Source organism: Agelaius tricolor, unplaced genomic scaffold (genome assembly GCF_023055355.1).
Source record: "Agelaius tricolor isolate 1412-34295 unplaced genomic scaffold, bAgeTri1.0.p SCAF_2, whole genome shotgun sequence".
Taxonomy (NCBI): domain Eukaryota; kingdom Metazoa; phylum Chordata; class Aves; order Passeriformes; family Icteridae; genus Agelaius; species Agelaius tricolor.
The window spans coordinates 84,044,278-84,071,534 of NW_027269262.1; the positions used below are offsets into that span (position 1 = coordinate 84,044,278).

Genomic DNA, 27,257 nt, shown 5'->3' on the forward strand with positions numbered 1-27,257 from the left:
TGTTGTGCCCATCAGAACCTGGTTTCTAGAGGGTCTGTGCCTGGTTATAAGGTCCTTTGTCAAGTCATGCTGAACACCCTCAGTGCAGATTATTTAACAGCTGCTGGGATTAGATGTAATCAGCTCAGAGGCTATGGTGATGTGAGAGAAGTTCATGAAGCTTGTGAAGGGAAGCAGATACTGTGTTTTACTCAGGTCAGCACAGAATTCACTCCTCATCCAAAGCAGCTGCAGACAGAGTTGGTGAAAGGCTTCTGGAGAGCAAGTGCTCCAGTGACAACTCCCAGATATCTCCCCAGTGAGCAGGGAGGCCCATATCAAACATCAGTGGCACATGTGAATAGCTGTAATGGGAGGAAAATGCTCAAGTTATGACGTTTGTTTTCAATTCCTTCCTCAAACTCAGCTCCATATGTTGTTACATTTTTCCAGCCTCTGCACAGTGATTCATGTGGCACGTTGCCTAACACTGCACTGTGTGCCCTTACGAGGTCTCACAAGTGCACATGGAGAGCTCTGCACAAGGCAGGTCCCACCTCACCAAGGGCCAGACCCACAGCACTGCCTGTTCTGCTCCTGCCCTTCTTCAGCTACATATTGAATATGAGTTCCTGCATCTCCCAGCCCGCAGTGCCTCAGGGAAAACTGTGTTTGAAGTTCCTGTCCCTCCCACAGCTACAGTCCTGCTATTGCATCCAGTTGAGAGAAGATGATGTAACTGGCAGCAAACTCTGTCCTCTTGGCCATAGGAGTCCTGCAAATAACCCTCTGGTGTCTCTGACCCAGCACTATGCCTGATGCTCCCACATAGATCTCTCTGTCCAATATTTACACAGCAACATGTAAACAGCATCTTCTCTCTGCAAACGTAATTGGAGACTCTCAATTGATTCTGTGCCAAAAAGATATACCATAAAACTCAAAAGGGCTAATAATGAGAAGGATATTAGCAATAAAAACCCATATAAGTCTGCACATAAACATCAGTGAGCATTATGAGAGCAGGAGACCAACATGCAAACCCTGCATGCTGTTTTCCTGAGGTGATTTTGGTAACATTTGGAGCTCTGCTGTAATAACCTTTCACATAAATATTGCAAGACTCCACTACGTAATTATTCCATCTTGAATGTCATCATCTGTATTTCTCCAGAATACAAGTGGTTTGGATAATTGTAGGGAATGTCTCAGAGTCAGTTGCTCAGTACCAGGTTAAATTACTTTTACAGCAGCATGAGGAGATGTTGGAGGGATGTCAGCTCCAGGGGAGGCAAGGAGATGGAACCACATCCTGGAAGGTGGAGGGAGTGTGGTGCAAAGCTGACTGAATCCAGGTACAAGCCAAACCATGCCTAAGCTAGTAGAGATCTGCTTTCTGTGATGAGGCAACCAGCAGTTGGAGAAGGAGAAGGAGGAGAAGGAGAAGGAGAAGGAGAAGGAGAAGGAGAAGGAGAAGGAGAAGGAGAAGGAGAAGGAGAAGGAGAAGGAGAAGGAGAAGGAGAAGGCAGTGTTGCTGCACCCCTGAACTTTTGACACAGTCTCCCATTGTGTCTTCATCATCAGAGTGGTGGAATGTGGGTTGGATAAGAGAACAATAAGGTGGGTGGAAAATGGGCTGTGCCACCAGGCTGAGGGAGGTGTAAGCAGCACTGCAAAGTCCAGCAGGCAGCCAGGAACTGGACACATCCCTCAGACCAGTGGTGGGACCAGTATTGCTTCTTGTCTCCTCTAAAGGGTTGACTGATGGGACTGGGGGCATTCTCTGCAAGGATGCAGTCACCAAACCAGCATAGTGATACACTGGAGGGCAGGCTGCTGTTCAGAAAGACAAGGAGAGGCTGGAAATTGGGCTGAAGTTTGGGATTTACAGGTCAGGGGCCTTTCCCCAATTTGCAAGTTTGCATGTGATCCCAAAGATCCTGCCCAAGTGTTTAAACACCTCTCACCCAACGTTTTAACTGTTTTGTGTGCCAAAGCCCTTCCCTCCTAAGCACTGATAGGAAGGTGTCACTGATAGGAAGGTGTCACTGATAGGAAGCCATCCTTCATCTTGGACACTGGGAACCCAAACAACTTTGAGGGTCTCAAGCTGAGATGCTTGGCCTGAGGCCCTTTGGTTTTAACTGAACCATGGGAGGCATGAGTGTTAGACCTGGGATAGCCTCTCTGGGGAAGCTGGAAGGATTTGGATCTGATTGAATAGTGACAGAAAGAAAGGAGAGAAAAAAAACACTGTGAAGAAGGAAATCAAGAGGCTGTTCTGTGCCTACAAGAAACTGAGCCTGATTGGTTTTGTTCCTCACCTTGGAAAGTCATTTTAGATACAGATTTGCAGGAAATGAGAGCTTCTAACCTACTTTTTCTAACAGCAGTATCTAACATCCAGGTATTCCTGGCACTTATATTTTGCCTCAACTGTAACATTCAGCCCTTTTATTGTCCCAAAATGGACTTTCAGACCAGAAGTTGTCCACATTTTTTGTACTTTCAAGGTGTGTTTAAGCAAGAGACAAAACACCATGTGCAAGCAGATGGAGGGCTTGGGGACATCCAGCTTCAGCAGGGAAACCAAGGCTGCCCTGAAGACCCACGGATCAGTGCCTGCCTTGGACATGTGCTTGGGCAGACAAGAATAAACAGGGACCAGAGTCTTTGTGCCTTCAAAGAGCACCTTATGCATGTCAGAAGAAAGAGCTGAGCCTTTCCCCACTCAAAGCTAGGAACTACTAGAAGAAAGAGGCTTCACACAAGAACATGACTTGATACCTGGGCATTTCCCTCTGCCTGGGCAGACACCTGCAAATCCCAGCCTCAGGCTCCCACCCCTACTGTGAATTCCCAAGGGAGGTCTGAGTTCACAGGACAGCAGGTCACCTAAACACAAGGCTCACAGGTACACAGTGATGCAGCACTTGAGTCATGGCATTGAAGTTTAAGGTTTCTGCCTTGATGCATCCATCTGCAAAGCCATGCTAAGGTATTCACACCCCACCATAAAGCTCCTGAGAGAACTTGGGGCTTGAGACCAGGGAAAGCTGCCTACATCATCCCCACATATGAGGCAGCAGGTCCTGCTAGGGGGAGTTTTAGGTGCTAAATCAAGATTAGGAGGAAGAAAAGCACAGTCTTCCTCTTTGCCCTTTCCATATCACACCATTTGGGTTTTTAAATTTTTTTTTTCAATTATGAACTCTCATAGAAACTACTTGTTTAAGGCAAGATGCTGAGGCATTTAATTACAGTGATGCCATTCACAACATGACAGTTAAGCATCTGTTGGATTTTTTTATAGTATAATCTTTATTCTAGACCCCAGAAAAAAAACCTCTCTGGGCTAATCTGGATGAAGAGCCCTGGCCCCAGGCCCCAGGAACAGCTAATCCCTTTCTCCAGTAACTCAGATTTGTCTTCTCTGCTACACATAGAGTTTGCATGACCATCCCCAGCTCTGAAATTCTGTGGGGTAAGTCAAACACCAAGGAAGCACTCATTACATATCACTTGGGATTCCTCACATCTGGTGATTTAGGCCATATCCTTGTGATGGCCTAAGCCAAAGTTTCTCAAACTTTCTGCACTACTGGACATCCAAGTCAGCTTCACTCAACCACACCCACTGCTTGCACCACCATGGGCTTTCTCATCTCAGCTTGTCTCAGCCTTTCAATGAGAAATGGCTAAAAGTGATGTGGTTCTGCAGATTAGCTGCATCCCTTACTGTGGGATTCACATTCTCTGAACCTGAGAGAAGCAGTGAAAAGAAAGAATGATCAAAACAATTCTTATCTCATTTGCTGCTCCTATGTTGTGCCAAAGTAGAATGCAATATGGAGACTCTTTACCCAAAGTGATGGTGTTTTGTTTCCTTGGCCTCTCAGGGCCAAGCACGTGTCCAAACTGTCTGTCAGCAGACAGCCACGAGATTTTGGGCAGCTGAGTTGAGTTGGGTGCTTGGGCAGATTCAGTTTAGATGGAATGTAATATAGTGTAATATAATGTAGAATAATACAGTATAATAAAGTAATTAATTAGCCTTCTGATATCCATGGAGTCAGATGCATCATTCCTCCTGGACATTGGGTAGAAATATCACCAATAATTTACAATGGTCATATAGAATGATCCAGGCACAGTTTAGGGACATTGAAGGGGTGCCAAGACCAAATCCTACAGACAACCACAGCTCTGAAATGTCACTGCTTTTCCACCAAGCTCTTCAGCCCTTGCTGAATGCTTTCAGAGAGAAGTTCTGAGAGAATAATCATTGCAAGAGTCATCCAACATATTGCATGGTGACACTGCACTGTTAATGTTTTAATGAAGCATCAAAACCTGCTGAAATCAGCTGCTTCACTGTGCAGGTAAGATAAGTTGCAAAACAAGAGAGTTAGCAGAGACCTTGTCAGATACAGGACATAGCCCTGCCCACCAGATAAGGAGAAGGAGCTCAGCCTTAGAAACTGCCTGAGAGATGTTCAGAAGCTCTCCCTCCTCCTGACAGGGAGCACCCAGGACAGGGTGGCACAGCAGTTCCAGAAGCAGCAGTGGCAGTCAGGATGGCACAGACCTCTCCCACTCCTGCCTGCAGTCCTCACTTCACAGACAAGGTTCTCATGTAGCAAGAGACTATGAGTGAATTACCAAAACCAATATGGAGTAGGGTTATTCTTTTCAGAGTCCAATTCTCAGAGGTCCTGTCCCAACACTTTATCTTAAGTGTTAGACTGCAAATTAAGAAATCTTTGCCACATCCATGCCTACCCCCACAACTGTGATACACCTGTAAAAGGAGTATTGTCCTTTAATAAGCAGTTTTTCCTTGACCAGCTAAAAATATCTATTTGTAAAATGCATCTTCATTTATTTGAAATATTTTTGCATGCTTTCTGAAGAGATGTGCTCAAGCTATAGTGTGATCTGGAAGTTTATAGAGGTGCAAACAAAAAAAAAATCTGCTCCTCAAAATCTAGCAGCAAAAGCCAGCTTGGGTTGGCCACTGTTTCCTGGGACTGTGCAAGGCTCACAGGGGCCAGATTTTCACTCTCTGCAGCAGAGCAGCTTAGTGAACACAAACGCTGGGAAACATGGACTGAAAAGTCCAAGTCAAAGTTCAGTTATTTTAGAATTGTTAATGTGAAAAATAATACTTTATTATAGGAAAAATCCTCAGAGACTTCCTCACACACATTCATCCCTCAGAGCAGCTACAAGGAGGTTATTCCAACTTTCCACGCTCACATTAATCGCAGCAGCACCTTGCAGTGAGCTCTGGCAAGAAGGAAAGCCAGACTGCAGTGGGCACTTTGCATGGATACAATAAAGGAGACAGTCTGATCTCTGGGACTTTACAATAAAGTAGATAACAGAAATAAATAGATGAGCATTGAAAGAGCAAGCAGCATAGAAAGCATTGGGTGGAATTATAACACTTTGAGTAAGCTGTGAATACATGGAAATTGCTTTCTAATTGACATTTTTCTGAACCATACTACTTGCCTTCAAGTGGACAGAGCCGTGTTGCAAAAACCTTCAGTACATTCAGCTCAAGCTTGACAGCTACCAATTAATCCATCCATTAACTGAACAGCTGAAGAAAGAATAAACGGGCCAGAGCATCATGATCTTCAGTGTTATTGTGCTGATTAAAATGTCAGCAAATTACAGCTATGTCACCTGTAACAGTCTTCTTGCCTAGTGTTTGAACTTTCTTTGTTGTTTTTAGGTTCTAAGAGAATAATCTTCTAATGATATAAGAGTTCTAAAAAAAAAAATCTTCCTTCCTCCTGTAGGCACAGGAGGCTTTTCGGCTCACACATAACAGCAAAACAAAGCCACTTTTTGGGAACAGATAACTTCTTTTATGTCATTTTCTCTACTGTGATGAGGCTGAAGTTTACATTTGACATCTGAGGCCAAGGAGAGTGTTCTAGAGGGTTTCACTGCACACACCTTTATAAAGAAATGGTGTCTTCAGTCTTGAAAAATCAGTGTGTGCTGAGCCCCGGATTCACTTGGACACACTGATTTCTAGATCCACATGCACTGGATCCATGCAAAGCCTGGAGTGCAAGTTCTCCAGCTCATGAAGAACAGTTCTAAAAACTGTGTTTCCCCTTTCATTGGGAGAAGATACCATAAGAAAGAAGGTAGAAAAGATGAAGGAGGAATTTACATTCCTCTATTTTATTCTGTAGAACTACTGACAACAAAGGAAGAGAAGAAACTTGAAAGGACAAGGATCAATTTCAGAAGGAAAGGATATTTCTCTGAGAAAGAGTAGAATGGCAGAAGAGGGTGGGAAGCAAACATGCAGCACAGAGGACCAGGGTACATCTCCTTGGAGAAATACCCATCTCACAATAGGTCTGCAAGGTGGCCCAAAATGCACTGTAGTTCATGTCCTGGGTGTTCCCCATGGGAACTGACAGCTCTAAGGGCTTTCCAAAAAACACAATATAGGATTTTAATTTGCTTTTCCTGATTCAGAGCATGTGAAAATCATTTAATGCATGGGGAAGAGAGTGCAACTTTTTCAATGTTTTGGCAGAAAAACAGAAAACTAGTTTAAAATACATGAATTAAGATTTTATTAGAAAGTCTTCAGTACAAAAACACCCAGAACTGTATCATTTTAGAGATGTTGGTCACAAAGAAAGGGCATTGTTTTCTTTCTTTTTTTAAGCACATTACAAATGGATGAAAATAAGCACACAGCCCTCCAGCAGCTCCCAGCCTGCCCATCCTCTGGGGTTCAGCTGGAAAACTGTGCTTGGAAAACATCTACAAAAATGTTGGCAAATGTATATCAGCTTTTTCCCAAAAGACCTAACAGGCTTTTATTATCCAAACATATCAGATGGCTTGGAAAATCCACATCTGTACTGAGCTGCCGAATGGGAAATGAGATCAAAATGTGAAACTAAGAACTTCCGATACTTTCTTGGTAAATGACATTAAAACCAGAGGAGAAGGAGGTTTAACTTCTCCATTCCCCCTCATTCCATCAGCTCCTGAAGCCCCAGCAGAAGGAGGCTGTCAGTGAGGAGCTCCCTGTGCAGCCAAGGAGCCCCTTTCCAGCTGAATACAGAGGAGAGAAATGAAGAGCTGTTATTTCAAGAGGCCAGCCCTGGTGATGGTCTCAGTACCAGCATTTTACTGGAACAGATAAATTAGTCCTTGCAACCCAGAGAAAAAAAGGAAAATATGAACAAAGAACCTTCTGCTGGTGTTTCTTAAGCCAGAGAAACTAATTTCAATATTATTTTAATACTTTTAATATAAGGTCTGTTTTCAACAGTTAACTTTTTAAATACAACATCAGTCCTTACTAGAAGGAATGTTAAGATTAAACTCAGCAGACAAGTTTTGTGCTCATGGTTTTTTCCTCTCTGCACATTACAAAAAAAGTTGCACACTTCCCTTTTTGCTCTGGCAGTGACTGCTGTAGTTATTATTTTCCTCCCTCTCTGCTGCTGATGCCAGTTGAGCATGGAAAGACACACAAATGGAGAAAAGTCACAGGAGAAAATTGACAGGAGAAAAGGCTTTTGGACTGAAAGTCGCCTTACATCATTTAAAGTTGCTAGGATTAGCTCATTTGAACTCCTATGGAGTTGGGAGATGTGGTGTTTGGAGATAAATCCAACTTTTCTTCAGTGATATAGTTCATCCACTAAAATAAAGTTTCCACCAGGATGAATTTGAGTTTAGCTTTAGGCTTCCTAGCTCCTGTTGTTGTATGCCAGCACAGAGTGCTGCTCTGTGCAAGGCTCTGTGTTTCCTGAGCACTCAAGAAGGCAGGGCAGCACTCAAGCTGAATCCTCCCAAAATGCTGGAGTGTTTCTGGGATACAGGAAAAATTAGACACACACAGCCTAGGGCAATAAAAAATAATATGAAGTGGGAGTTTTTCTGTGCAAACAACTGACTATTGAGATGGAAAAGCCTCATTAAAGGAATGTAAAACTTAATACTAATTAGATTCACATAATTATTCAAATCTGAAAAAGTCAAGACAGTTCTACGTTTTCTCTATAGTTCCCTTCTGATGTGGAGCTATGATAAAGCACTTGGAGTGAATCATCACCTTTTTCCCAGAGCCAGATAATGGGACATACACAAATACCTATCTTCACCCAGCTATCAGCTGCCAAGCCAATAAATGCTTGATGCATTCCTCATCCCCTCTCCTGGAGTCTGAGTCTTTCAGGGACTGGGCAGGCTTGCAGGCTATAGAAACAGCACAGATGTCACACTTGTACCTCACCCCAGTGCTGGCAGGTGGGGGGTGGCAAAGAGGAAACATCTTGTAGATGTAAAACTTGTCTGCTAAAACCCATGCAGACACACCTGATCTGTGTTGTAGAGACAGAGGACAGCATTTAATCAGGCTGGAGTTGAACTTGTCTCTGGGGTGAGGCTCCCAAGCCTTACTCTTCCTCTCAGTGATCTAAAGATTAGCTGAGTCAGCCTATAGATTGTTCTTTATACCAAAAATGAGGATTTCCTGTGACCTCAGTGTTGTCTTTATGTGACTTGTGGATGTGTAGGTTCAGACTTCAGCCAGTGAAAAGGGCAAGTGTGTCATTGTAGCTGAGAAATAGCACCTGTCCCACTGGAGCCAATGGGATATTTGCCATTCTGCCTCAATGGGACCAGGATTTTAGGCAAAGTGCTTAAGAAAGCAGGCAGTAAGTTGGAAGAGAAGGAAAAGTGTGATCTGGACAGCCCAGGCTTTACCTGTCTATTGGCAAAAAAGGAAAGCTGCAGCTCCTGTGTCACAGCTGCAGCTAAAACTGTTAAACTCTGTGGGCTGTGCTGTCCTTTATCTCATCAGACCACAAGGTCTTCCCCTTTCTCCCAGCATCTATGCAGGTCCTGCAGATTCATATGGTGAAAGAAGTCCATGCTACACTTTGATGCTGTGGTCACCAGATGTACCACATTTGCAGTGGTCCTCAGATGAAAATATCACTACAAATTCTGGTAAGACTCAGGTCAGCTGTCACTGAAGTGGTGACACTTCACACCCATCCATGTGTGCTTCCAGCACCCAGCACACTCAGATCCACTTCCCCCAAATCCCCAGGGTGAAAACCTGTTAGCAGTAAGCAAGTCAGAACTAGGCAGGAGTACTGCCAGGGGCCTTCTCAAACATCTCACACATCTCACACGCATCCAGAAAACATTTCTTCTAACCATGGCACACATCACTAGCTAAGCCAACAGGGAACTCCCTCCTGACCATCCTGTTGTTTCTTACTTTCAGCATCTACTCCATTGTCTTCTTCCAATAACTTCTTTCCAGCAATTAATTCAGAAAAATACATTTTGGCACCAGCTTTGATGTTTTAATTGTCCAAGTTCAGATGAAATTCAGGAGCACCTTCTCAGCCTGCAAGATCCACTGAGGTGCTCCTGGCAGTTTCCCTGTCCATATTGTGTCAGGTGAAAGAAACCAAGAGTCTCACCACTGCCTGCATTTCTTATCAGTTTGTTCACAATTTTTTCCTGTAGGCTGAGCTTTTCATCATGGTTTGCCACCTCAAGTGCAGTCTTACACTCACATGGTCACACAGTTTTCCAATGATGTTGAACCCAGGCCTGGCCAGCTTGGTGCCCAGGCAGTGAAATGCTGCATCCATCCACACCCTGCTGAGTCAGCATTGCTGCATCCCAAAGAAGCCCCTCACCAAACTCAGCTCTGATGTCAACTGGGGCCTCTGGGCCTTCTCACAAGACAAATATTTTCCCATGTAAGATCTGCTGAACCACAGATGAAGGTGGACTGCATTAGGCATCTGTTTTCCATTGCAACCAAGCTGTTTTGAAATCACTTACATTTTTTGCAGAAGCATTAGCGTGTTACCATCAGCTTCAATGGGAATTTCTATGCCAGAGTAGCAGATGAGGCAGTCCACCACTCTGCCCCTCCCTTTTTTAATTTTTTTTTTTTTTTAATTTTACAGTACACACAAATATTAACATATCATCCTGATAAAGCTTTGTTTACTGGCATGGGGCCAGCCCCTCTGCAGTGCCTCCTGCTTGGCAGCCTAATCTCCTGAAGTTCGAGGGATGCAGTCCAAATCTCTTAGCAACACTAAATCTCATTCAATTAACTTTGTTGGGGGACAAAATCATGTTGTTACCACTGCTTGCCAGTCTGCCATGTACAATATGCCATCCAGCAGTTAGGCCATGCAGCTTTTAGACACAGCAAGGAGGCAGAGCACACTCCAGCACATCAGCTCTGGCTACACTGGCCATCCTGAGCTGCAAAGCAACCCCTCAGCCAAAAACTCCAGGTCCTCAGACAGGTCCACAGGGGCAACAGATCCAAGGCACAGCTTGGGGTTTAATGGCTTCTATTAATGCTACTTGTGGTCTGCTTCCAGCAGGGACTCCTCTCCAAGCATCATTGCTCCTCTTGGGACCCACATGCCACCCCTGGCTTGAGAGATGCTGGGGCAGCAGCCACCAAAGAGGTGCCCCAGCCCACCCTGGCCCTGCAGTGGCTCCAGCACGGGCCACACACTAAATGTATGAATGTACAGCTCCTTCTGGCACTGCTCTGGGAGTAACAGCCCAAGACTTGGCCTCCAAGTGATGCTCTTTTGTACCTGTAAAAAATCACAGAAATGCATGGGGATGTCTTGCAAGTCCGCAGGGAAGAAGAAAATGAAGCTACTACTAATCTCAGCTAGAAGATGCTGGGTGCTGTAACCTCTGGGGAATGGTGGGGGTCAACATCATAGCCCTCTCCTATGTGTGATTTTACACACTATTCATGCTTAACTGCAACACGTGAATCTTTAATTACAAATCTAAGACATTAAAGGGAAATTAGCTTCGTTCAAATTAATTTTCTTTCCAGAACTAGTCAAAAACAACCAAAAAAACAGTAATTTGATTCCACCACACAGCAGGTGGCATTATATCCTTCATTAAATCATACAGATATGACTAATATTAATCTTTGTTTGTACCACTATGCATCAAATTTGGTATCCATCACACCATCCTTAGGATACTAATTATTTTTAAATGTATTTCATTAATGTGTTAAGACAAAAGTAACAGCAGTGAATAGGACCTGGACAGGAATTAATCCCTCTCCCACCTCCCCTCCAGACAACAGATCCCAGCATTTCTCTAAAACATCTGTACCAATATTAGAGCATTAAGGAAAACATATAGAAAATCTACATTTATTTTTCCTTCTATTACTGAATTACAAAAACTCCTGCAAATAAATTCACTGTATTGGAACAAAGAGTTCTCTTATCTTCGTCTCCTAATATTGGAAAGAATATTGGAAATATTCTTTCTGAAACCAGGCAGTAATTTACAGTTCATAGGCAGCAAAATGCATGTCCATGCCTTCATAAAGATATACACATTTATCTCTTACTCTGTTAGTGTGTCCCCCCAACCTTTTCCAAGCTTCCCCCTAAAATGCCACCCATTTATTGAAAATTGTCCTGTCTGCTCAGTCCTGGATAAAACACAGTTGTTGGCAGCATCATGTTAAATTTAATTTGTGTTAAATTTTAATGTAAATGCACCCAGAGACTGAAGCAATAGACACGTTGTTTTTATAAATCAGGTTTTACATACAGTATCTTTTTTCCTCCAGACACTCTCAAAGTGCAGGAAAATCAGTATTTTACAGGGAGCAGATGAGTTAACCATCTCTGTTGAAAAATGTCACCGTAAATTTGTCACTGGTCTAGGGTGACATTTAAGGTGGCTACTGTGACAAAATATTTTTCACTGAGAAAGCTGCCTTTTTGGGATTTTCAAGATCAGAAAAAACCATTTCCCTTTAGTTGCAGTAAATACACATAGCCTAACCTGCAATTTACCATGTTATCCAGGAGCTTTGCAAATCCAGCTTTCCAAAACTTTGAGAAGCTTTTACTAGCATGGCCTTGCAGCAAAACAAAATCCTGGAGCTAACCCAGCATGCAGGGAAAATCTGTGTGCTGAGGACCTAAGGGCAGGTGTCTAACTAAGAAAATGATATAAACTCTTGGCTGAGCCCCAGTAGGATAAAGACTCCAAATTGTTTCTGTAGCACTGTGATACTGCTTTTATATTTCTGAGTGGTATAGATGCACTTTTCTGTGAAAGCAGGAAAATTCCTGCTGCCACTGCTGAGATCCAGGTCAATCTCATAAATATTTACCTCAACCTGCAGCAAGCCCAGCTAAGCCTTCCTCCTGGTGTCAGCCAGGGGGTGAACAATGTGCAGCACAGCCAAGCCAGTGGGTTTAGCCTCCAGGGATCTGGCTGTGCCATGAGTCCCTTGCATGGGGTTGCCAAAAGTCCCAGGAGCCCCAGTGTTGGCACTGATTTTTATGAATGCTTGGCCACAGCCAAAGCTGCTGGAGACCTTGTCTCCAGTTTTCTCAAGCTCTGCTTTCCCACCAATAAATTGGGATAACCATAGGGGCTGATACTATGAGTGTGCTGTGAAGCTTATGAAGTTAATATTATAAGTACCTTAAGGCTCTGGTTTACACAGAGTTACAGAAGGATTGTTATTTTTGAGCCTGCACAGCCTAAGACCTGATGAAATTCACCTTCAGAAAATAGATTTTTATCTTCTCACATTAAACCTGACCAGGGTAAAACTTGCTTCTGTCCTCCTGCTGTTGAAATATGTTGCCATAAGTGTTTAGTGTCACATCTGACCTGTTTCTCTTGAATCTTCCTAGATTACGGTCAAGTCATTTGCACTTCAATAGTTCAGGGACTGTACCACAATTTCTGGGGCTGGAAAGTAGCTCAGCTGTAAAAACTTGCTGGAGGCTGTAAAATGGCATAAAGAGGCTAAACCAGGGAGTATTTTTAAAGACAATTTTGGAGGGAGACAATTATTACACTTGAGGCCTTCCCCCTCTGTTCCCCGTTCGGTTGTGAGCCTAAAAATTATGGAGATCTTCAAGGCTGTCTTTCCAAAATGGCTTAAAGACAAAGCTACAGCAACCATTTGTCAGCTCTCTGACTCAACAGGTAAAGCAGAGTCATCAGTGCAAAGTTAAATGGCCTGATCAATAATGCACTGGGGCTATATTGATTGCATATGTTCAGAAAGGGCCAGGGGAGGAACAGATGTGTGAGGACTGCAAGCCTTATGTACCAGCCCTGCCCTAAGGGACAGGGGACCTACAGCAACCAAGGGCTGTGTGCTCTTCCATCACCCCACAGACCTTGGCATGGCAGACCCACTGTGGGCCCCTAGCTAATACCATCAGAAAAACTGCCCACAAAGTCTTAACACTCAAAAGTCTAATACTGTGAAATACTTCTCTGCAGAGTGTGCCACTTGGAACTACATCGTTTCCCCCAGAGTCCCTCCCTCCCTTTCCTCAGCTAATACATGTAATTTAATAGCCATGTATTGTTTAAATCCTCATAAACAGCATGAAATAAAATAGAGAAACTAGGCTGCCTGCAAAGCATCCAGGTCTCCAGAGAGGTGGCAAATTGTATCACCAGTCCCTCTAGAATTGCCAAAGAACCCCATCAATTCTGTTTGCACCATCGGTCTAAAGATGCTGTATTCTATATAATGGACAGATAAAGACACATTCTGAAACACATTCTACAGTAGAGATAAATATACAAGCTGTCTTGGTGAATTAGTTACATGTGTAAATAGCTTCCTGAAGAGCAGGCTCAGTTTGACAGTTAAAATCTGATCCAAAATCAGCAGGAGTCACACAAGAAAAAAAAAAATTTAAATAATCCCCTACTTTGAACCAGGGGCTCTGAACCAGGTCTTTGGTTAATTGGAAATGGATAACACTGGATATGACACCTGCTGGGCAGTCTTTGGTCACTAATCCACTCCAGTTGTCCACAAAGGCTTGCAGCCTTGTCACCCTTCACGCCAGGCTCAGCAGGGAGGTGAGAGATGAATGCCTCACAAAGTCAAAATACTCACCCCAGCCCTGTTTTCTTCTGGATGGGGTCAGGGCAAAGCCACATGGGAGCACAGGTGAAGTATGCATTGCCACTGGCAGTGGCAGCACCTGCCTCCAAATAGGAAAAAGAGAGTTTGGTCTCCAGCACTATGGATAAACAGGGAGGAAAAAAAATACTAAAAAGTCTTAAAAATTCAAAGAATTTCTACTGAAATAGTGCCATAAACTGGTGGGAAAGACTTCTCAAAGAAAGTAACTTTCTCTATGGAAACAAATAGATGATTTCTCAAGTGGATGCCCCTGCCAAGCCCTAGCACTGAAGTCCTGTAAAAAGCTCCAGAAAGGGATTTAGCCTGGCTTTTAGTCCAGGACAAATCCCACCAGCTTGTAGCTGAGATATCACTTTTGGTAATACAGAAGTTGGTTTTTATTCCTTCTGCCAAAGCAACCTGGCCTGCCTGGTCCCGCAGTGAGGTCATAACTCAGGGCTGATCACATCACAGCACGTTGCCATGGCAATGCTTGAACTGTCACAAAGGATGTGCGCTGTGATTTCACAGCAGATGGGCTGTGAGGGAGGAAGCCCTCATTTAAATTTTAAAAATTGCTTTAGTAATTAGCAAGAGCAATAGAAAAAAATTAAAAAACATTGAAAAGAGAAGAAAAATCCCCAAACTGTCACTCTCAGCAAAGGTTATAGCATTCACGTGAGATCTGCAGGCCATCCACAAGAAAGGCCAAGCTGCTGCTCCAAGTTCACTGAGCTTGTCAGGTCACTGATAAATCCAAAAAAGTCTGGAGCCTGCTTGGCTACAGGAGGCCCAGAGGAGCGGTGGGTGAGCAAAGCCCCCCTGGTGCATCAGTGCATATCAAAGGCAGCCACCCCTCACAGGAACCTGACAGGAATGGCAGAGGGCAGGCAGAGGCTGCCAAAGGCTCTATTAAAACACTGACTGCCCAACACAAGTCAGTGCAGAGAGAGCCTGACTTCAGAAGTTTTTAGCAAGGAGCTGCCTCTGTTATTTCTATGGACCTTCTTAATGAAGCACGAAGAGCACACAGATGTGCTTGCACCCTTTCAGGGACAAGGTGGAGTTTTACTCCTCAAAGGTAAGAGTGAAACACCTTGGCTCCCTAAGTTTCACAGCCCAGCAGCACTGACCCACAGCAGCCTACGCTGGCCTGGTCCTGCATCCTCAGCAACTGTCCCAGAACAACAACCCATTCCCACTCTTGCCCTGGCACTTGGGAACTGAGATCAACAGTGAACATGGGAGGCAGAGCAGATGGTGTCAAGCTTTCCAGACAGCCATGGTGCAGCCCTGCTCCCTCCTCGGGCTTCTCCATCCCTGGCAGAGGTGACCTTGAGGCAGCAAAGCCTCGGGTCCCCTCCCCAGGGCCACCAGAGCTCACTGCAGAGACGCCGACGTCCCCAGCTCGCCACAGAAGCTCTCTAGCTCTCTTCCACATGACAGCAGCTCAGCAACCTCAAGGCAAAATTAAATCTCTCTCCCTTCTGCCTGCAGCAGGCAAAGCACGTGGTGCTTCAGAGACCTTGGGCTGAGTCCTCATATTTAATGGGGAGAGCAGACTTCAATGCAGCTTGTTCCTTGTTCATTCAGTGACTAACTGTTGATCTCTGTAAGAATAAGCCAGATGGTTCCCGTGATAAGTGATCAGCTCTCCTGGAGTTTTTGAAACAGAAAAAGACAGATGCCTGTGTGCCTCTTGCCAGGACCCATCTTAAGCTCAGGCAATGAGTGCAAATGCTTAGGGAGGTTGTGTTCAGGGGATTCTCTCCATCCAGGCTTAGCAACTAATCTTCCCCATCAGCCCTTCTTCCAGGAGGGGAGGCATCGTGCCTTGTGACAGCTTCCCTCAGCTTAAGGGCACTACAAATCATAAGAGCATCCCTTATAATTGGATCAGACCTTGATATTGTTTTCCTTTTCTGTGCATTCATATTAACATCTCATTTTGCAGACAGCACATCTGATCGGTGCTTACTACTTCAGCTTGCATTTGCACACGCCGGTGATTGAGAGCACTGATAGGAGCGACAAAGCATTTTAGCAAAGGAGAAAGCTTGCTTTGGGAAGCTGTTTTGCTGGGGTGGTGAAAAAACCCCACCAGGCTAAAGAGCTTTGTTTCTCAGCCATTGATGTGCACACCACCAGTCAAGCACCACTTCCTGCCCTCAGCAGGATCAAGGTCTCCACAAGAGAGGGAAAAACGGTAGCAGTGTTCGTCTGCTGACTTCTTTTTTATTTGTTTTTACCTTAATTTCTCCTTCTGATTGTATAAGAAGCCTGATTCCTTTACTGAGCTGGCATTAAAAGCAGAGCCAGCAAATCTCTATGCCCATGCAGGGTTAGAAGAACGGGGTGGAAGAGGAGATGGGGGCAAGGTGTAAAATTAGCAACAGAAGCTGAGTTTGGTTCTTCCCAAAACCAGCTCCAAGGCAGTAGCTTGACCCAGCAGCCAAGGGCTGGTTCACCTGCCCTGGGAGAAGCAAACACATCCATTCCAAAGCTCACAGCCTACCTGTTTGCTGCTACATCTTGTAGGCAAAACTCCACTTATTTCACAGAGTTAGGCCAGCATAAAAATGAGAAACATGTAGCCATGCACTCAACAGAAAAGACTTCTTTTATTTGCATGCCTCTGTTGTGTCTCTTAGAGGATGTATATTCCTTTTTAGGGTATTTATGCAGTACCTTCAGAGCAAAAGTCAGAGCTGTACCTCCAAGACAAGGAATTAGATCTGTAATGCTGACTCAACCTGCAATTTCACAGGATTAAGCATTAAACAGTCAGAAAAAAAACATTAAACAGAAAAATACTGAAATGTATGTGACAATACATATGTCAGACACTCATATCCACACTGTAAGAAAACTACACATCAGTACACAGTTCATTTTGTCTGACCAAGGCATTATTTCACAGACAAGACTGCAACTTCATCTGAGGGCTTTGTGGAGCAGATGTCACTTTAAACCCAGAGACGGTGCACAGAAGGAACAGAGAGGCACTAGATTTAAAGCAAGCAAGTACTCTGCTCTCACATTGCTGGGAAATTGTGCATGCATGTTCACTGTGCTTTGTAATCAGTGTGGCTTTCATTGTGCTATTAATTAAAAAGAGAAGCCTTATGCAAAAGAAATTTAAAATTGCAAATTTCCTTTTGCATATTCTGCAAAGCAATTTCCATTTTGCTATGTTACCCGGCGTCACGTTAATGTTAGGTTTTTATAAATGAATACTGAGACTTTGTAAGAGTATTCCAATTGCATTCATCACTGATACTTTTTTAATTGCATGACTTCCCAAGGAATCAAGGCTTTTGTAATTATAAACTCTAATCTTAAACACTGTTCTGCCATCTCTCAGTAAATCTTCGATCATTTCTCTTAACTTCAAATAAATTTGACAGAATCAGAGCTAACCGACCAACTACAAGGCTCCTGAACGACAGCATCCAGGTGGAGATGCCACACAGCCTGCTTGCCCCACTGCTCAAGATTCAGAGGAGGAATGTGATGACCAAGTCAAAAAACATTCACAAAACCAATGTCTGTGCACTGTATTTTGTGCCTCCGTGTGGGAAATGCCAAGTCAGACACAAGCAGGTATTCTTGGAGTTAGATGACACAGTGTGAGCAGCTCCTCTAGCAGGAACATTGAACACACACCTGCTCAAATAGTTGTCAGTAGTTTATTCATATAGGATAGTAATAACAACTGCTCCAATTTTGAACCCACATACTCTTCATCTTAAATACAGTGAATTATGCCTCATTTTTAATGATCTTCCAGTTCCTAATTTGTGTGGCACCATCCACGATTTTGGGGAAGGTGGCTAAGCCTCACTGCAGGCCTTACTTGGTGCAGGGATCTCTTTGGCCACAGGTTAAAACTGCCTTTGTTACAACCCGGGCTCAAGGTCTGAAATCCCACATCTGGCTCCCACTGACAGCCCTTTTTTGCACTTGAAAAGCAGCATTAGCTGCCATATCACCTAATCGGTGAAAGAACCTTCTGCATTTGGAAATGCAAGAAAAGCTAAACAGGCCTTAAAGTACGTGTCAATTAGGACAACAGCAAGCAGATGATTTTTCACCTGCTTTTCTATTGATCTACCCTTTCAAGAACATCTTATAATCAAAAGTATAGTAGTTTTACTAAAACACTTAGGCTTGTCTCTTTTCTAGATCGTAGAAAAGTAATTTAAGACAGTAAAAAAACTGTGTATCCTGGAGGAAAATCTTTGTGCCCTAAAATAACTTTTTTTTTTTTGCACCCGAGTATTCAAAATTCAGAAACATTTTCAGGGGTGGACAGCTACTGAAGAATTAAACACAGTATATTCAGAAATATTTAAAAGAGAAAGAAATTTCCATTAAAAAAATATCAAAACCACCGACAGCTTTCGGGACGAACACCAGAGTTTGATGAGCATCAGAAAGATTTAAGGGGCATCTTCCATGCCCCCAAGTGCAGAGATTATACCCAAGCTTGTCCCTGCCTAACAGCCTCCCTCTGGAAAGCCAAATTAGCAGGAATCTCGGGGCTGGTGGCAGCAAGGAAGGAATCCATCCTGTTATCAAATACTTACAGAGAGAGACTATACTCAGTCAGGCAGTCAGAAACACGCCTACTCAGATAAGGGTATCCCTGCAAAGAAATCTCTTGACACTGCTTTGACATATTTACGTTCTTCTGCGATTATTCAGTTGCAATAACTTAGAGCTCCTCGTCTGACACTCGAACACGAGCCAGTCCCCAGCCCGACACGGGGAAGGGAAACAAAACCATGCCCAGCGAAGTCCCTCAGCTGGGCTAAGGGCTGCAGCCTGGCCGACCTGCTGGTGACACGGGGCAGGGTGAGAGCCAAAGCAAGCCGAGATTTAAAGCCTGTAGAGCACAAAGAATAGAATTAAAAGATTAATCTAATGCGATCTAATCAAAGATACCACGTCTAGATAGCACATCCCTGAAGTTACAGCGAGATTATGCTACTCTTAAGTCTTATTAGCCAGGACTTGTTGGAAGATCTGCTAACTAGTAGCAAGATACAATCGGTAAATTATTTCTTTTAATTAATTCATCGAAGTAAACAGAAAATAGCCTGAATCCTATCTGTCTGCATCTCTTTGGAAGAAAGGCAAAGAGTTCAACGGCAGTTTTAAATTGGGGAAAGGATTCCTGCGTTGCAGCAGAGGAGCAGAGATTGCGGTAGCATCCCTTGGAAATACACACCACCTTTTTCAAAGCAACAAAAAAAACACCACCGCCTGAAGCCCACCCAAAAGACCGTGGCTTGGAAAGCCTGTATCACAAGCCGAAGATGAAGTGCCTCCCACCTCCCCAGGTAATCTGCCCCGCTTCCGAGGGGCAGTCCCACGGCAACGGCACAGCCTCGTCCAGACCCTGGGGATGCCGTCGCCGTGCCCACCGCGGGGTCAGCCCCCGCCGCCTCTACAGCAGGGATGCGCTGCAGAGATGCTGGTCCCGTCCCCACGTCCTAGACCGAGCGTCCAGCCGCTGCCCTCCCCACACGGGGAGCTCCAGCCCACGGGATGCTGGTCCCAGGCTCCTCACTCCCAGCCCTTCTACCAAGGGTCCATATCCCCCTCGGCGTCACCACCGCTCGAACCGCCCGGGGCCGGGGTCCCCCGCTGCGACCCCGGCTCCACCTGGACGTGAGGGTCCGCGTGGTTCCGTCCGCGGAGCGGGCAGGGGAGCGCGGCGGGGACCGGCGATGCCACCGGCCGGGCCGGGCACGGGCCGGCGGTGTCACCGCGGGGACCGGAGCGCCCGGCGGAGCCCCCGCTCGGGCAGGGGGTGCGTGCAGGGTTGGTGGGGCTGAGCCGCGGGAGGCGCGGCCGGGCCGGGCGGGCCATGGGGGGGGCGCGGCCCCGCGCGCAACTTTCCGCCGCGCCGAGGGACCCCGGCGGCCGCGCCGGCGGTGGTATCGTATGCAAATACGCAGGCTGACGTCAGAGATCATGTGGGGTTTGGCGTAGATCCCCGCCGATCGAGGGCTCTTTTTTTTTTCTCCTTTTTTTTTTCCTTTTTTTTTTTTCTCCCCCCTTTTTTTTTTTTTTTTTTTTTTTTTTTTTCCGCGGCGGGGCAGGGCCGGTGCGTGCGCGCGTGGCGGGGCGCGCGTGTTCCCCGCGGGCCGGCGCGGCGGGGGCGGGGGGCGCGGGGTCCCGCGGCCGCGGGCGGCGCACGGAGCGGAGCGGCGCGGAGCGGAGCCCCGGTGCCGCTCCGCCCGGGACAGTCGGTGCCGCCGCCCTGGGCACAGGTAGGAAACTTCCCAGGCGGGGCCCCCTCCCCCGGTGCGCGGCGCTCCCCAGCCGCCCCCTCCCTGCGCACGGACGCTCGCCGGCGCTCCTGCCCCGACCGCTCGCACCCAACTTTTCCTCCTGCAAGAAACTGTCCGGTTCCCTGGACTTCGGCGGGGGCCGGGAGGTGGGGGGAAGGGCGGGGGAGACCGCCGGGGGTGGGAGCCGGGAGGGCTGTTCGGGGTGGGCTGTTAATTATTTTAGCTACGTTTTTCATTTTCGGCCGTGCAGCCTCCCTCCCCTCGCCCTTTTTCCGCTCCCCGCCGCCTCCCGATCGCAAGTTTGGGCGAAGGGGGAAAAGCAGGAGTGGGGGGGAAACATGTCTACGTTTGTCTATGTCGACATCAGCAACACAAAATATGGCGTCCGCTTTCGACAGGGCGTTACGTAGAGGCGAGCAGGGGATTTTGTCAGCGCGGTCCCTGACGAGGAGCCGCGGGCTCCCGGGCCGGGGGGGCAGAGCGGCCCCGGGGCGCGGGAGGGGCCCGGCGCCGCCGCCGCGCGTGGCTCCGCGCCCGCGGCCGCACTTGGCAGCGATTTCTTCTGGTTTAATTTTTGATGTTTTTCCTTCCTCCTGCCCTCCCTCCCCTCTTTGGCAGCCCCCCTCCCACCCGTGACGCCGTGGTCGTGGCGCGGGTCTCGCTGCCGGTAACTGCGGGGAGTGGCGGCACCGAGCCGGGACCGCGGCGGGGCAGAGCCGGGCGCCCCGCTCCATCCCTCCTCCACCCAGCGAAAGGCTCTGCCTTCCCGTGGCATTTTATTTTCTCCGGAATGGGGAGATTTGGGGAAATGCAGGCTTTGGCACGTTATATCCACTTTTTTTTTTTTTTTTTTTTTTTTTTTTTTTTTTTTTTAAACGAGAGGTGACTTTCCCGTTTGTTTTAGCCGGTTTCCAAAGACATCACAGAACCGTCTTCTTTTCTTTTTTCCCCCCTTCTCTCTCTCCCTCTGCGATGAAGGCGACAGGGAAGGATACTGATTTCCCCCCCTCTTTGCTAGGAGTATAACTTGGAAATGACCCAGGGAAGTACCTGTCTGACTTTGGGGGATCCCTATACCCCGCTCTTTTCTGAGCACTCTGGTTAGTTCAGAGCCTGGGAATCCCTCCTGAGGGAGACGGCAGGGGAGGCGGGGCATGGCTCTGATTTCCTCCCCCTTGGCTGCCCGAGCACCTCTCTCCGCTGGCGGCTCCCCATCCTTTCTTGGGGCCGGTGCTCCTTGGAAACCCTGTGAACTTGCGAGCGTCCTGCCGCGCAGGGGAACACAGCAAAAGTTTTGGATTGGAAGGTGGAGAGCAAAAGGGGAGAAAACATCGCAGAAGTAGGAATGGGAGGGAAGAGTAGGACTCCTGGCTGGGTGGGAAGGGTGATGGGGATCGCTGGGCATCAGCCGCTCCTGCCTGCGGGTCCCGCAGCAGCAGCGCGGGGAGCAGCGGGCAGAGAGGCACAGTGTGCATTGCCCTGAGAAGCTGCACGTCTGACAGCGCAGGGTCACAGCACAAGGCTGTCAGTGAGGTGCCTTTTATTTTTAAACTACAGATGAAACTTCGTGCGCGGTTTTTCCCTCCTGGCCGCGGCTGGGTCGTGGAGGCACGGATGTAACTAGAGGAGGTCTGATGTCTCTAGCAGAAGCCTCATTCATGCAGCCTTACTGGGAAATGGCATGTGCATTAGGAGTGGTGTGTGCTGCCGTGGTTTTATTAGAGCAGTAGACGAGCAATATTACTGTTTAAGAGGTGTCTGTGACCAGAGTGCTTTGCCAGGGTAATACATTTCTGTAGCTGTGAAGCCTTTCTAATGTAGATGTGGCTTCAGTATGTTGTATGAACTCAGCAGCTCTTCGAAACAGAATTGTAGACTGATTTCTGGATCAGGAAAAGCAAGGTACTGGCCAGCAATTGGGAAGAATATAAATGCTAAGAATTGGCTGGTCCTTATTTTACTTTGCCCCATATGCATGTTTATCCCCTCAAACTTCTACAGAAAGCAATGGCCAAGAGCTGTCCCATGTTTGTCCTGTCTTGTATCCGTGATAAACTCAGTGCCAAAAAGTATGGATAGGTGTTTATAGCTCAGTCATCAGCCCAAAGACCTTTTGATTGCTCTCCTTTGTAAAATGACTTTTTTCTGCCTGTCCACCCCAAGAGTTCAGCTGTCAGAGTTTTGTCACACAGGACATTTCCTGCTGTCAGTGTCTGAAAGTAGCACACTCCTTCCAATCGCTTTCTCTCAGAATTCTACTCGCTTTTTTTCCTTTTTACTCTAGTTACAAACAGCAAATTCTAGTCAATATCTGTAAAGTGAATAATCCATTATATGAAACAGCCCAAGTTTGTAGTGTTTTTTCTTGTGGGGAGGGGAAAGTTTTATTGTGCTTTTATTAAAAGTCAAAAAGAGCCAACATTAAATACAGTAAAGTTACTGGCTTCTTTTTGCATTTTCAAATCAGTTTCAAACTGCTCCAGGTTGGAATGAGAACACAGCAGGTTTTTGCTGATCCTCGTAAAAGACCAAGATTTTAATACCAGACGTGACATCACTGTATTTGCATGTGTGACATCTTCAGGTTTTATTTCTTTTTGTTTTGCCCTAACTTGGATGGTTCTCAGAAATGCTATTTGGAGTGTCGTCTGTTTGGGATGTTTTGATCCATGTCTAAATTATTTTTCTTTGTGTCCACTTAAGGAATGGAAACATCCACTGAAAATAAATAGAAAAAGTATTTTAATTAGAATTTGTTCAGAAACATGCAGTGTCTCAGCTGAATTCCCTGAGATTTCAGCATGGCTGTCAGGTAAAGCTGCATTTACATTTCGCATGGAGTGTAATTGTAGTTTGACTTTCTTTCAGGTGTGAGGGTAATTCAGCAAGTGTGTTCTTTCCCTAAAGGTTACTGCACATATACATGATGCTATTTGTTCATACTGAGAGTAAGTAATAAACAAAAGTTGGCACTAAAATAATCTATAAAGGCTTTAACTTAAAGCCATTATGATTACTGCTGGTCTTCTGTCAGGGTGTATTTACATGTGTCACATCAGCTAGAACTAATATTTGTGGTTAGTTTATTTTATCAACCCTGCAAAAATAGATCTGAAGTTTATGGGATGTAATGATACAGTTCAGTCCCAGGGTAGCAGTTGTTTTTTTTCTGAAAAGCTGAAAGAGCTGTTGATTTCCAGAAGGATTCAAATACTTTTCATATGAAGTAATATTTGAGAGTTTGGTTTGTGAAGGTGTAGCAAAATAGAAATAAAATAAATTGGGTGCTTGGAAGATGAAGGGAACAGTGTTCAATTCCAGCCTTGCCTTCCAGAGACAGTTCAGAAATCACCAAGCCAGGCCTCTCCCCAAAACCACCATGCCTTTACAAGGCAGAGGGGTTGTTTGGTTGGTTGTTTTGGTTTTAAAAATTAGCACTTGGAATTGTTGTAAAAATATTGTGAGTTTGAAAATAAGACAGTGCATTTGGCAAGCTCTTTTCGGAATTGTGGGACCCCAAACCAGTTCCTACAGTGAAAACTGAATTTCCATAAGCTGAGTTTATGTAGAATGACCAGTATTGTGAGTCTGCTGGTGAAACTGAGGGAGAGGTGTGAAATGATTTTGTGTATTTAGCACTGCAGAAGGCTCAGATGGCTTGGTTTTGTTAGTGAGCAGAGAGAGAACAACACAGGCAAGGAGAGAAGGTTTAGGTGTTGGCAGCTAGGAGGGGACTTCAAAAAAGTCATCCTGGGAGATTCTGCTAGCTGAGGAGGTGGATTATGGTGCAACATCTCCTTGAATTCTTGGATGAGCCTGCACATGGCCTCCAGTGGGCAGTGCCCCAGTGGGGCTCTGGTGGGAAGGCTCATGTCAGTGCTGGACAGAGGGGAGCATTTGCCATCTGGAGGGGAGACAGGGGAGGAAGGTTGGGAAGCAAATGGGAGAGAAGGGGATCTAGAACACCTGCATGGTTAGAAATCACACATCAGGAGTGGAGGGTGTGAGCTTGCAGTGAGTTTTGACAACCTTTGGCAAATTGGCTGGGGGCAAGGGCACATGCTGGGTGCTGAAAGCAGGGCAGGGGCAGGGAATTCAGCTTTGCTCTGAGAACAAGCCTCCCCAGCACCAGCTGCAGTTTGTGTCTTCTCCACACTGTTGTCCAGTGGGGACCTGATGTAGCAAACTGGAGCCTGCTCAGCGCTTGCCTGCCTCTCAAACTAACTATTACAGGCTCACTGGGAGGAATTTGCAGATCTCCACAACTCCCACCCACACAGACTACAGGGTAAACAGTACCATGGTCCAGGCTCAGCTTTGGATGCACTTTTTCTGTCTGCATGGTTCAAAAGCTCTGAAGTCCTGTAGGCCTCTGCCTCGTGCTGCCTTTGCCACGGATTGTCCAGCCTGAGGGTTGAAAGGGATCTTTACATTGTTTCCTGATGTCCAATCTAAACCTACACTCTTACAGTTCAAAACCACTGCTCCTTGTCCCATCTCTACAGGCTTTGGTACACAGTGAGACTGTGTATGTTGAATATCTCATTAGGCAGGGTACCAGGTGCTCTGGTCTGGTCAGCATCCCACAAGCACATTGAGGACTTTCTCCTTGGGTGAATGTGCTGATAGTGGGTTTTTCATCCCAGCCCTGTCCCAGTAGGTGACATTGGCAGTAATGTCACTTTGCTGGTGTGGCAGGCCTTTCACTCCTGGGTTTGCCAGTACAGCTGCTGCAGTGGCGTGTCCTGCCCTGGGCTGGTACAGTGCATGGCAAGTGTTGGTGGTACAGACCTGGTGTGAGATGTGCCCATGCAGACATGCCTGCTGTCATGGGCTTGTTCAGCTCCTGGTGTCTGTCTGCACATCCACCCTCTGCTCTGGGAAAGGGGAAACCTCCAGCCTCACTGCCAGAGTGCAGCCCCTCCTGCAGCTGCAGGCAGTGGAGGCTCTGGACCACAGGGATGGGCACATCCTGGTAAATGCAAATAGCTCTGCGCAAGTCACAGTTTCCTCAAGAGCAGTACTACCTGCCCACTGTGGCTTTCAGTTCACTTGGTAAATTCTTCCACAGCTTGAAATTCATCTTCTTTCCTGGAAAAATGTTGCAAGATGAAAAGCAAAGCTACTTGCCTTGCCACTTAGAAAACTCATAGCTTTGGCTTTGCAGAGAAACCAGCCCTCTGCTTCTCTCCCTCCTTTATGAAGTGACATGTAGAGGTATAAATCTTTAGTGCTAGCTTTTAATCTGTAGCATTTTGATGCTGTGATCTGCAGTGTGGTCTCAGTTGGCACTGATGGAGGGGACGATTAATTTCATGTGAGCAGTGGGTTGGGTATGTCTTGCACTGCTTTTCATTTATTTATTGAGCCTATGAGAGGCCTGAAATCTTGGATTTTCCTTCTCTTCCCCCCACCCCCATTCATCCTGTCCTGACCTTATTTCCCCTCTTAAATACTAAATATTTTTTTTAAATTGCTACCTCAAATTATCTGTTTATTTTGGCTTCTCTTTTGTAGTTGATTGTATGTTGTTCCCACAATTTTTAATAAGTGTTAAAACTGCATATTTTATTCACTGGAGCTTAAAACAAACTAAAAACCCTCCACCAACAAAGAAATAGAGATGTTTTCTTGCTTCTTTTGAGTCAGTGACCATAACTAAGGAAGGCTCAGATTCAGTGTTACTTAACCTCTTGTCCAGTTTGATGGAGGAAGTGGAGGAAGAAGTCCTGTGAGCAAAACTGTATAGGGAAGAATGTGGTTCCTTTCTTTTTAAGCAGAATCTTGTTATTTGTGGTTTGTTTGGTTTGGTTTTTTGGTTTGTTTTTTTTTCTTTAATACCAACAAAAAAAAGCAGGTTCTGAGCTGCTGCTGCTGCTGCTGAAGGCACTCTCAGAGAAATTTAATAAAATATCAGTATGTCTCAAGGTCTCTGTACCCCTCCTGCTGCCTTTCTTGTGTATGTTCACTTTTCTCACTCTAAGTTTATTTTATTTTTTACATTTCTAAACCTAATTTCATGTTTATTAGTTTAAGTTACTTTATGTTGCACTTCACTTAGATAGCAGAAGTGGGAAAATTCTTGTTCTTTTTCTAAAATCCTACTAGCAAGACAAAAATCCAAGAGGATATACCAGTTGGAAGCAGTTAAGTTTTGTAGGGTTTCAAAGTGTGCTGGGTGGTGGCCTGGGAATTGGTGCAGGGAGGTTTTTGCCTCCTCTCATGCCAGTGAAAGCCAGTATGAAGCAGACAGCAGCAGCATCTCCAAGCTTTGCTGCCAGGCTGGCAGAGCACTGCTGATTCACTTTCACACAAAATGAAGGAAAGTCCTGATGGTTCTGGCCTCAAGTGTTTCTGGGGATATTCCTTCCCCTCCCCTCCTCCTACCACCCACCTCAAAAGCAAATATGTCTTGTTGTGGGTTTTTTTTTTCAGCATCCTCTTGAGCACAAACTGTCAGGCACCACAGGGAGTTTTTCCTTGTCTTTTGTCTCTCCAGAAACTGATTTATTTAAATGATATGCTGGGAGCACACTGCTGTTAAAGGCTCTGGTGCTTGTTGTCTTCCAGGCTTTGGTACAGCTTACTTGAAAATTGTGGAAGATGGGGCTATCCCAAAGAATCCTAGTTTCCCCCGAAGCTGTTTTTTTCTGCATTTTTCCAAAGAGATTCCCCTTCCTGGCCCTCTGTGAAGAGTGTTGTTCATTTCCATGTGATTGAAAGGCAAGGAAGTGTTTGAGTGCTCAGCTCCCTCCCAGGGAGAGCACTTGGCTGCCTGGCTGGGAGTGCACATGACTGTCACTGCTCCCACCCCTGGGACCAGTACTCCAGTGCTCTCCTTTTGCTCAGCCAAAGGTAGTTACAGAGTCCTTTATCACTCATACATTTACTATCTGACATCCCCATGTCCTTTCTTCCAGCCTGTCACCATTATGATGCTGCTTTTCATCACCATCAAGTGATATTCAGTACCAGGAGTCATGACCTTGCAG

The 27,257-nt window shown here is 45.8% G+C and overlaps 1 protein-coding gene across 6 annotated transcripts in view; it reads left to right on the forward strand.

Annotated features, from left to right (window-relative positions):
* Positions 1-18,896: 18,896 nt before the first annotated feature.
* Positions 18,897-27,257, forward strand: part of ZHX2 (zinc fingers and homeoboxes 2) — a 75,523-nt gene continuing 67,162 nt past the window's right edge. For 4 of the 6 annotated variants that reach the window (XM_071421737.1, XM_071421735.1, XM_071421731.1 and 1 more), the window contains exon 1: positions 20,083-20,244. The gene's annotated coding sequence lies outside the window, so the exon portion shown is untranslated. Of the gene's footprint in view, positions 19,309-19,450; positions 19,782-20,082; positions 20,245-27,257 lie in introns of those variants that run through there. The other 2 variants (XM_071421732.1, XM_071421734.1) reach the window with 2 other exon arrangements.